Raw genomic sequence first — 15,236 nt, 5'->3', positions numbered from 1 at the left:
TACATGATCACCGACATGTGCTGACATGGCATCCAGAAACTGGTGCAGTACCCTGGATGCTAATGCCTGTGATATCCCCATCATATCACCAGTTGGTCTCTGGAAGGTACCTGTTGCTAGTATTCGTAGGCCAACACATACCTTGGTTTCCACTGGAATGGGTTCCCCTCTGTTGGTTCTGTGTGTGAGGCGTGGCCTGCACAGCTCAACAATTTGCTGCATGAGGTATCTGTCCACTCTATAGCTCTCCACTATCTCCAGCTCATGTAGCCCCTGGTAGGTTACCCTGGGCCTGTGCACTCTTCTCCGTCTCCTCACCGGGGCTTGGTTGGCAGCATTCCCATTGTCACCACCCTCAGCATGTTGCATATGTCGGTTTATGACAGCAATGGCAGCCCCTAACATTTCTTTGTCTCAGTTAAGCCTTTTCAGTGTTCACTTCTCTTAGCTTACTGCAGTGCTGCAGTGTCTCTGAGCAATACATGGTGAAAAGTTGTTTGCAGAGTTTTAAATGCTGGGCTGGGCTGGTTTACTGCCCGTGTAATTGCCTGATTCTGATTATTTCCACCTGCTAGCTCTGCTGACTCTCCCTGGTTAACTTCCTACTGTTTGTTGTGCTTCCTTTTCTCTTTCCATTTCCTCAGGGGGGCAGCGCCGCTCACACTAGTGCAGACGCACGTACATGTGATAACACACGTGCACACAGGCTTAGATGGAGTTACACTAGCTAACTCCTGCTTAAACACGTGCACACCAGCGCAAAAGTGCCCACAATACTGTAAACTGCCTTATAAATGCTTACTCTGGCTTAAACGCGTGCACTCATGCTTACATGCACACACACTGTCTTACTCGGGTTTACAGATGCGCACATACACACATACACGTTGCAAGCATTTTTACAAGAAACTTTAGTGATACCCACAGTGTGCACCTTCTGTTTCTTGACTTTAGCTAGGATACCTGATGACACACCTCATCCAGTGATGAGCAACTGACAGCTAACACATGCCACTCTGCTCCAATGAGGTTATCTTCTTTCATACATACCCCCTCCTGATGTCACCTATATCCTACTCTGTTACTCCCCTTATCCTAGTCTTACACTCCACTGACTGTGCTCATTTGCTATGTAGACTTGGGATTCACTATCCTTACCCTCATTTGCATAGGATTGCCTACTAATGCTTGGTTACATCTCTTAGACTGGGTTCCCCCCTTAGCAACCTCTACTCGGTAGCCATGTTGTCTTCAGCCTGCCATTGCCTTGCATTGTACATTACAAATACCCATAAAATCCACATTTGTACTTTTTAATTTTTATTTTTCTGTTTTTTAGAGTGCAGCCCATTTGCGCGACGCTGCGCTACGCTTAAACATGGAAAATCGGAAAAAAATAAATTCATTTTTTTTCATTTTGCATCGGGAAACATTGCCAATGGTCATATATTTGGCCATTGGCATGCTTTCTCTACTGGATGCAACCTTTATTTGGAGCTGTCACAGCTCGGTTTTGCTATTTGCAGAACGGTACTCAGTTGTCAACTGAGTACATTTCTGCAGATAACACTACTCTTACTCGGACAGGTTCGGGTTTCCTGAATTGCAAATCTACCTTATTTGCATGCTTTTCGGCTGCAATTGAGGTAATATGCATGTCCTGGCCCTGTCCGTGTAAGAGCCATTTTAGGAGCTCTCTTGCACGCCCCTACAGGCTGTTCCTGGATTGCTTGTCGGACATGATGGCAGCATGGAGTCTTACTCTACTCTTAGACTCCGTGCAAGCCATCGTGAATCCGGCCCTTTGACTTTTGCTCTGATGCTCTGATGTCATAATTTCTTCACCTTTCCCACACTGTGCATCCTAACATCTATCTCAGGCACTGCATAACCCTCATCTCTAGCTTCATTATCTAACATAACTACTGAGAAGTTTGGGTTCTTGCGGTTTAAATGAGTCTGGTAAAGCCGAAACTTGATTAATCTGAGCCACTTAGTACAATGCAGTTCAGTCTACAGTGTGAATGTGCTGGTTTCCTGATCATGGGTAATGAGGTTTTTCCCTTACCCCCCCCCCCAAGGCCGAGCAACACAATACAATATGCCTATTTATCACTCTATCTATATATATATATAAATATATATATAGATGTTTATGTGTGTGTGTGTGTGTGTGTGTGTGTGTGTGTGTGTGTGTGTGTGTGTGTGAGTGTGTGTGTGTGTGTGTGTGTGTGTGTGTGTGTGTGTGTGTGTGTGTGTGTGTGTGTGTGTGTGTGTGTGTGTGTGTGTGTGTGTGTGTGCACACATATGCATTATATCAATATATGTTTCTGTCTTTATATACACACACACATGTATGTCTGTGAGTATGCATATACATTTTATACATATAGATAGATATACACATGTACATACACACACACACACACACACACACACACACACACACACACACACACACACACACACACACACACACACACACGGATGCTGGAGCATAGCTTTCTACACATGGAGAGTTCTGTGGGATGGGAGAGCTTGCTGTAGAAACTCTTTAGTTTATCTATAGTGTTAAAACTTACGTTTTGCAGTGTTGACTTTCTAGAAGTGGTGATATGTGCTCTGATATTTGCATATTAAGTTAGAAGCCATGAGTTCAGGTAATTGACACTAGATATTTGGCTATGCTGATAATGGACTGCAAACCAATGTGTCATCATAGTGTTAAAAGATGGCATTTTAATAAAACTAAGGAAGGGAATTTCACAAAAGTATCACTTTATTAAAACATGTTCATCTGATAATCATAACTTGATGTTAACAAGCATTCTTTCATGTTATATGTTAAAACATATTCTCTACAGTAATGTAGTGGATGACATTTTCCTGTGACATACCATCCCTTTTGATTACACTCAAATAAGCAGGTTATAATGCCCTGGGCCATCAAGAGCCTTGTAGGGTTAGGTTGTACACAAATGTAGGAACTTTAATGCAATATGTGTTCCAATCCATTGCAATCTGCCTTTTTATCTGTTTTACTTTATTTTTATTTATTTACATATCATGAATTTCTTAATTTGTATATTTTTTTGCCTAATCATTGCCACCTTACCTGTGCCTGTGTCTTACTATTCAAACAGACAGAATGATTCCTGGAGAAGCTGTGTAAGAATGCCATCAGTGATTTCAATTCTTTCAACTCCAGAGTCATCCAAAACAGCAATTAGATAGTGTCAAACGATAGTCCTAAAGAGGTATACTGCAACAAATTGCTGTTATCTATGTGCAGAAGGTGCTTGCTTCAAATGAAACAATATATCAAGGCATACTAGCAAACGGCTTGTAAAATGCACTTTATTTATTTATTTACTATAACTTTGCAACACTATTCTTTACTGTACAGGCACATACATTGGAGACTTCCATTACCATTTATATGTCAGTTCTCATTATTTTTGTTCCGGACCATGCAAGATAAAGCTGCAACCTCCTGGATAATATGTTAAATATACACAATATAAACATTTAGAGTTACAGTCTACAATAAAGCATAATGTAATCAACCACTAAACGATAGACGTTAGTAATGATATCACAGCCATACAGTATTTTTATATGTTTATCAGGTAAATTAGTACAGAGGGATTTCGTTGTTCTTTAATTTATGGTAAAACATTGGAAAATATACCGCTGATAAGTTATCATAAACAAAGAGGATTATGAACACTATTTTAAAGGGACATAAATTTAGTCAAAGACTGGTAAGAAATGGATTTGTATGCATCAGCTAAAATGCCAAATAATTAATTGTGTGAAATGTCCTCCCCCTCATAATGGTTGGATATCTTCAGTCACATTTGCAGAATTTGTTTTTATTTCAGCAATTATTTATTGTTCTATTCATCATTCGACAGTGTGTTAGGGATAGCTGGATTATAAATAATGACTTTCCCGTGATAAGCCTTCCAATTAATTCTTCTCACAGTATTTTCCTTGTGACATTTGAACCTCTTTCATTATATATAACACTGCCTGAATAAGACATAGTTGAATAATAATAAGGAATGCTAACATGTTAAAAATTAAATCTCCGACAATGTCAAATGCATTTTCTTTTAAACAGTGACCTCATCTGATGTTGTTTCAGTGTAGCATATATTCAAACAAAATGGCATTCTCCTGAAGCTAGTGTGTCTCTACTGAAGATAGCACTTTAGTTGCAGCATCAATTTATTTTGGCATCTAGTGTGTGGATTTAAATGAATTTCTTGAAAGCAAGCAACAGATGTATATTTGTCCTTAGCCTGCCATGCCCATCAGTACAAGTACCTAGTATTCCTTTACTTCATACAAAGTGGGATTCCAGCATTTCAGTAAAATTTAGACTGTTGTAAAAAGGATAGAACATATTTATGTCATGACAAGAATAAAATCACTGGTACAAATGTGGGTAATTATCATCTCCTTTTTCATTGGTGTTGCTTTAACTTCTATTACCATAAGGTAACACTTGAGTATTAAGCAGGCCTTTGGAGTGATAATAAATCAGGCCAACTGAGTCATCATTGTCCAAAGCATCTCTACTGCTGAAACTCTGTGAATCCCACAGAGAGTAGGAAATCACTTGACCCTTGGCATTAACCTTTGCTGAATGAATAGACACTGCTTTCCACATTGTGGAACAAAAGCAGAATAGTATTGATTAAGCACCACAATCACTTGATATTAAACACTGGCTGAACTCACGTATTGCTTTCCTACTTCTATTGGGATAAAGGCAAAGAGTTGCAGAGTCTCAGGAGAATGCATGTTTGTAATTCAGAGCTATGTTTTCTCCTGAAAACTTTTTTTTCCCTTTTGCGATCAATACCTGGCTACCATTATTGACCATAAGTATGTATTGTCGATTTTGACCTGTGTACTTTATCACCTCAGGTGAGAGGTCATAGTCCTGCTGTTAAAAGCGTCATTGCCATTCCAGGGATAAATTGTTTTTCTGACCTTAACAGAACCCTTGTAATGTTTTTCTTTACTATTCTGTTTATCTTACATAGCCCTTGATTTTTATGTCTAGCTGTAGTCTTCGGCTTCAAAATAAATGGCTTAGTAAGACTTAGAAAACAGCACTCACTTCATAAAAGGCAAATATATCTACAATGCTTTTGAAGTGACACTTCTCTAATTAGTCATTGCCTGTGTCAAAAATGCTATGATTTGTTTCTTCTTCTTCTTTGTTCACTGTTTCCAGGTCAGGGTGTATGTTACTCCTTGTCTGCTAACAATTAAATATGTTTGAAATAAATCTGAAAGGAACCTCACAATAAGCTTACATAGTATGCTTTCATTTCCCTGATAATAAAATGATACAACTGATACAACTACAGATGCATTTAATTAATATATATATATATATATATATATATATATATATATATATATATATATATATATATATACATGTGTGTATGACTAAGCAATGGTAGATTATTTGCTTAACTCTTATGCATTTACTGATTTCTATAAAAGTGGACAGTGCACCTAAGTTGTGGACAGGCAATTACTTCCCAACATTAAGGTCCTGAAAAGACTGAGATGAAGATGTCCACCAACTTAAACCCTGTTGTAGATGTTTTATGGCTATTTCTGGTTGGCAGCGACATAGTGTACAGTAAGCAGGTAGGTGTATACAGGAATTACCAGATGTGGACCCCTTAGTACTTGATATCTTTTTTCCATTCAAAAGATCAATCCTGTAGATCCTTTGTTCTTGTGCTGTTATTATAACACATGTCAAGTGAAAGGTACCCATAGAGCATCCATATTATTTACAAAAATAAATTACTTTTGTTTTTTTGGTACCCTTTATATAATGCACATTATTTTGAACATGTAATAATTATACAGTTATCATTTTATTACTGGTGTTTATGGATGTCTAGCACGATAAGGATAAATTGATGTTTGGAAAAGCTATGATGAATGCTCGTAGCTGCACATTGGTGCCATGATATATATCTTTCAATGCTACACTTCAGCAAAAATAGTTCAAAGAATACTTATTTCTGACTCCATTTCATTAGTTAATCAATTAATTTAAATCTGCTGCATGCAATGACAGATTCAAGGATTTTCAGGATGTCAATGCAGTGGGTTTCAAAACGTAAACTCTGTTGCATAGCCTAAAGGAAGCCAGAACACAAATGAATATGGTTGAAATGCGATATAATAGTATAGTTATATAATTTTCCTCTTTAAAATGCCAAGTATTTTTTTCTTTTAAAATTAGCTATTAATAAGAATAATCAGTGATTTCTAAGTGTGAGATGTAAACACAGTTTTTACTTTTGTAGGAATGGGGAATAGTCCACTGATTCCTCTTGTCTTTTACCTTCCTTAAAACAAAAGTTGAAAGTATACAGTGAAAAATAGAAACAGAAACTGAGCACATTTCTTCTGAAGATACTGACTTGCTAACAGGAACAGTTACTAAGTAATACCCTGACCTCTACATAGTACATTAATTGCTTACATATTCATCTAAGTGGAGTTTTGTGAGACCTTCAACAGACAGTCTATTATTTATTTATGTATTTGCTAGCCAGGGTAGGGCACTAATTCAGATGGGCCATTTTCAGGTTCAGCCCAGGTGTAAAGTTATACAAAAAACAAGTATAAAGTGATATTTGCAAACTTCACAACAATTCGCAAAACATACAATGTGCCATGTAAGAGGTGACAGGACAATGCTTTCAAATTAAATGTAAAAAAATGTATTATAGTTCATTTTGGCTTGACATACAGGTGACACACCCCTCCAGTTAGGCATTGCTGTAAGCACTCTAGGTACTCTTATTGATAATTCCTTAACATTTGACCATCATATCCCCACAGAAGTTAGAAAAGCCTTCTATTTGGCTCATCTAATATCCAAAGACATGTCCACCATGCCTAAGGAAGCCTTAATTCCCCTTCACTTGTATGTCTTCAGACCCATTATTAAATATCATGCTCCTTTTGATATGTGTTTGTCTAAACATATCACACAACTTGAGAGACCACTGCTACTAATAACTAAAATGATCAGTGGCTTCAAAAATCTTACTTATCAAGACAATCTCTTGTAGACTCCCTTTTTAAGATCTGTGTCTAGCCTTTCAAGCCCATTCTGGAGAAAGGAACTGCCTCTGGCTCAACACAAGTATGACACCCAGATGGAGCACTAGGTTTTATATCCAAAAGAGTTTGAACCTACCAGTTTGAGTGCACTTGAACTACAACATTTAGGGAATAATAGCAAGTGGAGGCATTCTTCATATTGGGAGGCAACAATGCCAACTCTCAGTGGAATTGCCAAGGGGGGAGGAAGTGCTTCCATGCAGAGCATTTATGCTAGTCCAGTGAAGGTGAACCTTTTGGGTTGGGTGTGTCAAAAGCTCCTGGCACAAAACAATTGAGTGCACTTCACATGAGCAAAAAATTCAAAAGCAGTGTCTTTGGTAATTCGGGTGTTGTTGATCGCTGACGTGTCCCCCAAAACATGGCATGTCTCACCCTTGACACACGTGTCATAGGGGCACCATCACTGGGCTAGCCTGCAGTACCAACATGCTGACCCACTAATTTCCATCTGACTTTTGCATGGGAGCAGAGGGCTAATGGAGATTTCCAGGAAGGAACAATTGACCATAGTGCTCTTGCCAAATGAGTGCAAACAGAAGAACCATCAGGTGAGGTCCTGGGGAGAGCAAAAAAAAAAGTGTTGTTAAGGGTGTCAGCTTATGAGCTGCTAACCAGTTTCATGCAGTAGCACCAGATTTACTTGACAATGTTTATGGTTGTATTGTCTGTACACTTGAGCAGCAAAATTAACCAGATGCTGCTCCTGAGTCACCCATAAAAAAGGATGAATGCAAGGCTAGAAGAAAACAGAGAACTACTCAAGTGTAGCTTCAGTGAAGTGTCTTGAATGAAATGACACAGCAATCATACAAACACCCACGTTACTATGGCTATGTGAAAATAACTGCAGTGAAGACACAGAGCCATATGTCAGTGAATGGCTCAGAGTGAGAACTTCTGGCATTGTTGATAATTCAGAGAAAAGCCTAGGAGAGAACATTCAACTTTTGAAATATCTGCTACACAGCATGTTGAGATGAAAGCAGCGCACTCTACTATATGCCCTCTTACTCTGCATAATGTTTTGGCTTATAGATGCATTGTGGCATTTAGATGCACATAAAATACTATCCAATGAAGTGTACTGAATAAGTCACATAATGCTTTCAGCACCATCGCACTGCACAGCACATTTTTTCACGAATAGCTTCAGTGGGCTATGTTTAGCCATGTCATATATTCGTATTACACACATATTGCAGATGATCTTTCTGTTAGCTGCTTTTGCAAGCCTGTGTCCATCCATATTGTCATTCAACTGCTATACTGAGTCATGTAGAATTCTTAACTCAGACTGCCATTGACGAGTTCTCTGTCAGTTTCTAGTCCTGCATCCAAAAGTGAAACATTTGCATTATAGGCCTACTCGGTTGACAAGTGAGAAATGGGGCACTGTAATATGCAATTTAATATACCTATCTTTCTGTATACATATTTACATCGATGGAAACACTCTGTATAATCAAACATTCATAATATCTAACATGTTTCACTAGCAGAAGTGATTGTAATTCATTTGATTGCTTCTACTAGCGTTGTTTATGTGAGATCGCAAACAGTGAGGAACAGGGAATTTGCCATTTCTCCACTGTGAAGCAATCTCAGAGTTGGTATATATAATTAGCTGGTGGATATTGGTGGTGCATGGAGCTTGTTCCCTCCCCCTCAAAAAAGAAAAAAAAAAAAGAAAAGAAAAAAGAAAAAAAAAGAAACAATTTCGTAGGTATATTTACTGTATATGAAATTTTCTATCAGATGTGATTCAATGATATGTGCTTTAATCAATTGCGTCATTGGGTTCCTTGTTGAACTAAATGAAATAAACCCATATCTATCTGTCTATAGGAGTATAATGGCAAGTGTCAAAAATTATGTAGCATTGATGTTGCTAACATCTTCATGTTATCATCAACAAATTTTGACATGCCTCTGCACTTGCTCAAAGGTTATTCCTTAGACCTGTAAACTGCCTCTGCATTCCACACACTAACTACAAATTATTTATTCCATCTCTGAGATTGCACAATCCCACTATAGTGACATATTCTCTAAACTCAGGGAATGTGAGATATTGCACAACTTTCAATCTTGATCGATAAAACAGAAGTTGAAATTGACTATTTAAATGTAACCCATTATTTGGACAGACCTAAAAGTTAAGCTAATTGAGAGAAAAAGACAAGTCACAGAGTGGTAAGTGGCCATGAGAGATTCTTAGCAGTGGTAAAACAAGCCATCACAACAGCAGTTTGAATTTAGTTATGTAAAGCTTATATTTATTTTAAACAGCAATCCCACAAGGAATCACACTAGACCCTATCTATTCTCCATATTTATTAACAAACTACCCCATTGACCTACATCTGCCCTTCTTACCTTTCTACAAGATGACACCTGGTCTAAAACAAAACAAACAAAAAAATGGAAATAGCAGGACTGTTTACATTTGGACACTGGATTTGTGAGGTGCGCCTTGGGGCTTAAAAAGGGAGGCAATGGGACGGGAAAAAAAGAAAAAAAGGAAAATAGAAGAATAAAAGCAATCAAGAACAAATTGCATAGCTAGCAAGTGGAATGCATCATAGGCAGCATCTGCAGTACAACAGTTTAAACTATGGAAACACCTTACAGTCTGTCTTTTTCCACAGGATATGCACCATTGGTGTACACATGCAGGGGAAAATTAACTGGAAAAATGTTAGGGGCTGCAATTGCTTTGATCCATCAGTATGTGCTAGAGGCTGAGGGCAGAGAGGAGGATAATAATGAAACCGCCACAGAACGAGGAGGAGGAGAAGAGTGTTCAGACCCAGGGTAACCTACCAGGGGCTATCTGGAGATAGTAGAGCACTACAGGGTAGACAGAGACATACTTCAGAAAATCACTGAGCAGTGCCAGCCTCAACTCAGACCTCGAGCCAACACAGGGGAACCTATCCCAGTGGATACCAAGGTATGTGTAACCTTAAGAATTCTAGCTACAGGTACTTTCCAAAGACCTACTGGGGACATTGTGCAGGTCTCACAGGCACCTGCATCCAGGGTATACCACCAGTTCCTGGATGCCATGCTACCACATGCCAGTGAGCACATTTACTTCCCAAACACCCGTGAGGAGAGGACCAGCAATATGTGTCTCTTCCACCATGTAGCAGAATACCTGGAGGTACTGGGTGCAATAGACTGCATGCACACCCACATCAAAGCACCACCCAGTAAACAGGGTAGGGTCTACATAAACCACAAGGGATTCACTCCATCAACTGCCAGGTCATGTGCAATGCCCAGGGCATTATCATGAATGTGTGTGCTGGCAGCCCTGGAAGCTATCACAGCTCCCACATCTGGCATTCATCACAGCTGTACCAGGCATTTGCCAGTGGGGGCATCCCATATGGCCATCTGGTGAGGGATGCTGGCTATGCACTGGAGCCGTGGATGATGACACCCATCAGAAATGCACAAACACCCATATAAGAATGCCATAATGAGGCACATGCACAAACCAGGATCATTATAGAGCATGTGTTTGGGATGCTTAAGTCTTGGTTCTGCTGCCTTTACATATCTGGTGGACCTTGCAGTACTCTCCAGCCACATGTGCACACATGTTCATAGTATGTGCCATGTTACACAATATGATCCTGCGGAAACAGTTGCAGCAGGAACAGCATGGGGAAGGGCCACACAACCCACTACCATTGCCAAATTCCCCACAGGCACAGAGGGACTCAGAGGAGTTGGCGCCTGAGCCTGCTCCTGTAGGCAGATGGAGGCGTGCCCAGTATGCTCAGGCTTTGGCAAAGAGGCAAAGCGTAGCACACACACTGACACTGTAGGGACCCCAGGAACTGACACCTCTCTCTGACTCGCGCACACAGTAAAATGGATGACACACACATCACATTACCTGTAACTTACCATGTATAGGCAGTGTACTGTGTGCATCCAACATAGGCGGCCTTCAAGCACCATCATCGCAACTATTGCAAGCACAAGGTAAGTCAGTCTTCTTAACAATAAATGAATGGATTAGTATGTTTTGCTAGCGTATCTCTGGTAATGCTGCATGCATGCAAGGGAATGGGGAGGCCTACTGGGATAGCAGCACACAACTGACAGCTATATGGGTCACCAGGAAATGTCTGGCCAAAACTGGCCTCCACACATTATGCAGTAGTAACCAAGGTGGCAAATCCCACTGCAGTATATGTGTGGGGACAACTAACTGGGGGGTCATAGGTCACAGGGATGGATGTCAGTGTGGGGGTCCCATACCCATCCCTCACACCCACACAGCAAGTCAGCTGTAGAAAACCAGAGAGAAATGTCTGGTAAAGGCACATAAATGGTGGCAATGTTGAATTACCCCCCTACAGACTTACACAGTGATAGCACAGCAGGACCCGCAGTTGCAGTAAGGCTATGAAGGGTAGGAAGTCCTAAACTCAAATGTATGCCATTACAATATGACCTTTACTCTTTACTGTTATGCCTCTAGTCCCCAAGACAGGATACAATAGTATGGTAAATTGAACCAAAATGTAAAGCAAATATCAGCACAGTCTGTGCAAATGTGTACAGTTGACAGGTGTGCCCCCACATATACCCACACAAATGCAGTAACATGTATGTTTGCAGGGAAATAGCAGCATAGCACACATTGGCAGGGTTGCACCAATACACATGCAAGCATATTGCCTGTCCACAATATGTAGGGGTCTATGAGCTATGTGTATGTGTGGTCAATACTGTCAGGATCTGGCCAGCACATTCTCCTGGCAGTTGTCTCGTAGTGCCCTAGGTACAGTGCTGTCTTTGACAGGGCCATGTGCAGATAACTGCAATACCAACTGTTATGCATGTCATGTGACACTCACTGCTCTGCCACTGACATACCTGGAAGTCACAGTGCTATGTGGAATATACTACACATATAAGGGACATCTTGAAGGATGTGCAGCTGAGATGCCAAGACTTTTGTGAATATAAGTGCTTTTTGGTACTGTTGCCAGTGGTTATTCTCAATAATCCTTTTTTCTTATATTTGCTTTTACATATAATTGACATGCCTGCACCGTAGAATGCACTCTGTACCCACACCCATAACTCCGAACCTCTAACAGCAAGATGTCTAGTCAAGGGCAGAAATAAAAGTGGAACAAAGGCACAATGATAGGCATGTGTTGTAAGTATCGCCCTTACATACAGAGAAAGTTGGTAGGGTGAGGGGTTCGAAGTAGCAGCACATCATTACTCAAATGGCTGTAGCCACACCTCACAAATGGCCTTGCTGGGCAAGAATGTACATAGCTGCCCTCATAATATTGGTCTATGCATCATACAACTAGTATTCCTCTGGTAAAGCACTGTGATGATCAGAGGATGTCTGGCACTAGGTAATGACACAATACACTGCAGTGTCAGACTACAGATATGTCAGAAAATGTCTGCTAAACAAACAAACCCAGTACCCTGAGGAAAGTCCCGTGTACTCCTGAAAGGTATGGCTGTAGCACACAAAACCCTTGACTGGAGTACACTTATCTCTGGAATGGAGTCCCACTCTAACTATAGAAGGTCACACTCAGCATACTGTTAGACTTAAAGAATCACAGGACATGTTGGAACCCACATTGGAATATATGACTGTATTGTATATATATATATATATATATATATATATATATATATGTCTGTGCTTACAGACAGCTATGTACACCTCAAATGTCTCCACACACACACACACACATCAGACAGGATTACCCTCAGCTAGCTGTAGGTCGTCCATATGTGATATATCTGCATATGTTGCATGAGATACACACACATTAGGAGTGAACCTGCAAGCTACCCTAAAAATTATAGACCAATAACTTGTATTCCGATGATGTATAAACTATACACGGGAATTGACACCAACAGAGTTTATAGTAATTTAGAGGAAAACTCAATTATGGCAGTAGAAACAAAGGGCAATAAAAGAAAGTCATATGGAACAAAGGATCATTTGTTGTTAAACAAAGTTATAGTGGAGAACTGTAAGAAGGGGAAGAATATAAGTATGGCATGGATTGACTACAAAAAAACATTTGATAGTATCCCACATTCATGGATAAAATACTGCTTAAAAATGTATCATATATACCCTACACTGATTGACTACATTACAGTAACCATGAAACAGTGGTAGACCACTTTGCAATTAAGCCATGATAAAGGACAGATTATTATCGCAGGGATAAAAATCCAAAGGGGGATATTCCAGGGTGACTCTCTGTCACCATTGCTATTCTGCCTTGCCATTAATCCATTAAGCTGTTTACTTAACAGCTTAGGCTATGGCTACAATTTGGCTTCTAGAAAACAACAAAGTCTAATGACTTCTCATCTTCTTTTTGTCGATGATTTAAAACCATATAGCTCATCAGATGAGGAACTAAAAGCAAAGCTGCAGGTTGTCAAAACTTTTTTCAGATGATATTGGAATGTCATTTTGTCTTAATAAATGTGCAAAAGCAACCTTTAAAAAAGGAAAACTGCAGCACCAGGAAATCATCAGTTTGGGACAGAATGTGATATAAAAGAACTTGAGCAAGAGGGACTGTATAAATACTTGGGAACTGATGAAGGATCAGCAATAAAACATGAACAAATGCGAATAAAGCTCAGTAAGGAGTATGCCAGAAGACTTAAATTAATCCGGAAAACAGCATTGGCATCTAGGAACAAGATCCAAGCCATAAATCAATTTGCTCTTCCTGTCCTAACTTATAGTTTTAGAGTGATTGACTGGCTGCAAAAAGTGTTGGATAGATCGGATATTAAAACAAGAAGGATGCTTCATGCTCATCAAAAGATTTATAAAAATCAATGTACCCAAGATTATATATTTCCCGTTCTGAAGTAGGGATGGGCCTCCTTGAAAATGATTACATGTATAGATCTGCAATCGTGGTACTCCACACATATCTGCTGACCTCACAGGATCCAAATGTAGTAAAAGTTTTGAAACATGAGGAGAATAAATCTAAGATGACATCTCTGCTTAATTTAGCAGAAGCATATTGATGTTAAGCAGGAATGGAAATCAAACCAGAAGTAGATAAAAAACAGGCAGTGACTGAATGTGCTAAAAAACAAAAGAAAGAATATAAGGTGAAGGACCAGATGAGAAAGGAAGAAATGTGGAAAAAACAGAAATATAGTTGCAAGTATAGAAAACTTCTGGAAGAGCCTCATGTTGATTGAAAACAAATGCAGGAATGGTTTAGCAGAGGAGAATTCACATCAAGAAATGAAAAGTTAATATTGGCAGCCTAAGACAGTGGGCTATGTACATGCTGGTTTACAAAGTCCATTGAACATGTGGGAGAAACAGACATATGTAGGTTTTGTAAAACCAAATTGGAAACAATCACACACCTTGTTGTTGGTTGCAATGCACTAATGGCAGAGGGACTGTATACTGAAAGGCATAATAATGTGGCAAGACTGTTACACTGGAGATTGTGCAAACATTATGATATTGAAGAGGCTGTAAAACACTGGAAACATGAGCCACAAAGAATCATAGAAAGTGATGAAGTTTATATCACATGGGATCACCCAATACCAACAGTTCAAAAGATAGATGCTAGAAAACCAAACATAGTGGTCCAAGAAAAGAAGACAAAAGTAGCATAGATCATTGAAATAACATACCTAGCGACTACAGTGTATTGCATACAGAGAGACACAAAGCCATAAAATACCTTGATCTGCAGGCAAAAATGAGAACCATGTGGAAGAAAGATACCCATACAGTTCCAATAGTAGTAGGAGCAACTGGTCTTATAAAAAAGGATGTACAATCATGTTTAGATATGTTATCAATTCATGTCACACCATACAAATTGCAGAAGGAGTCATTACTGGACATATTGCGGGTGCTGCGAAGAGCACTTTTGGCTAACATCAAAGAGTGAAACAATACTAATTTCATGAACTTTAATTGTACTTTGACTTAGGAATGGGGTCCATTCCCGTCATGGTGTTAGAAACCCGAAAGACTT

This window comes from Protopterus annectens, chromosome 2.part2 (assembly GCF_019279795.1).
Source record: "Protopterus annectens isolate FY-2018-M chromosome 2.part2, PAN1.0, whole genome shotgun sequence".
Classification (NCBI taxonomy): Eukaryota; Metazoa; Chordata; order Ceratodontiformes; family Protopteridae; genus Protopterus; species Protopterus annectens.
The sequence above is the reverse complement of the archived record's forward strand: the minus strand, read 5'-3'. Positions refer to the sequence as shown.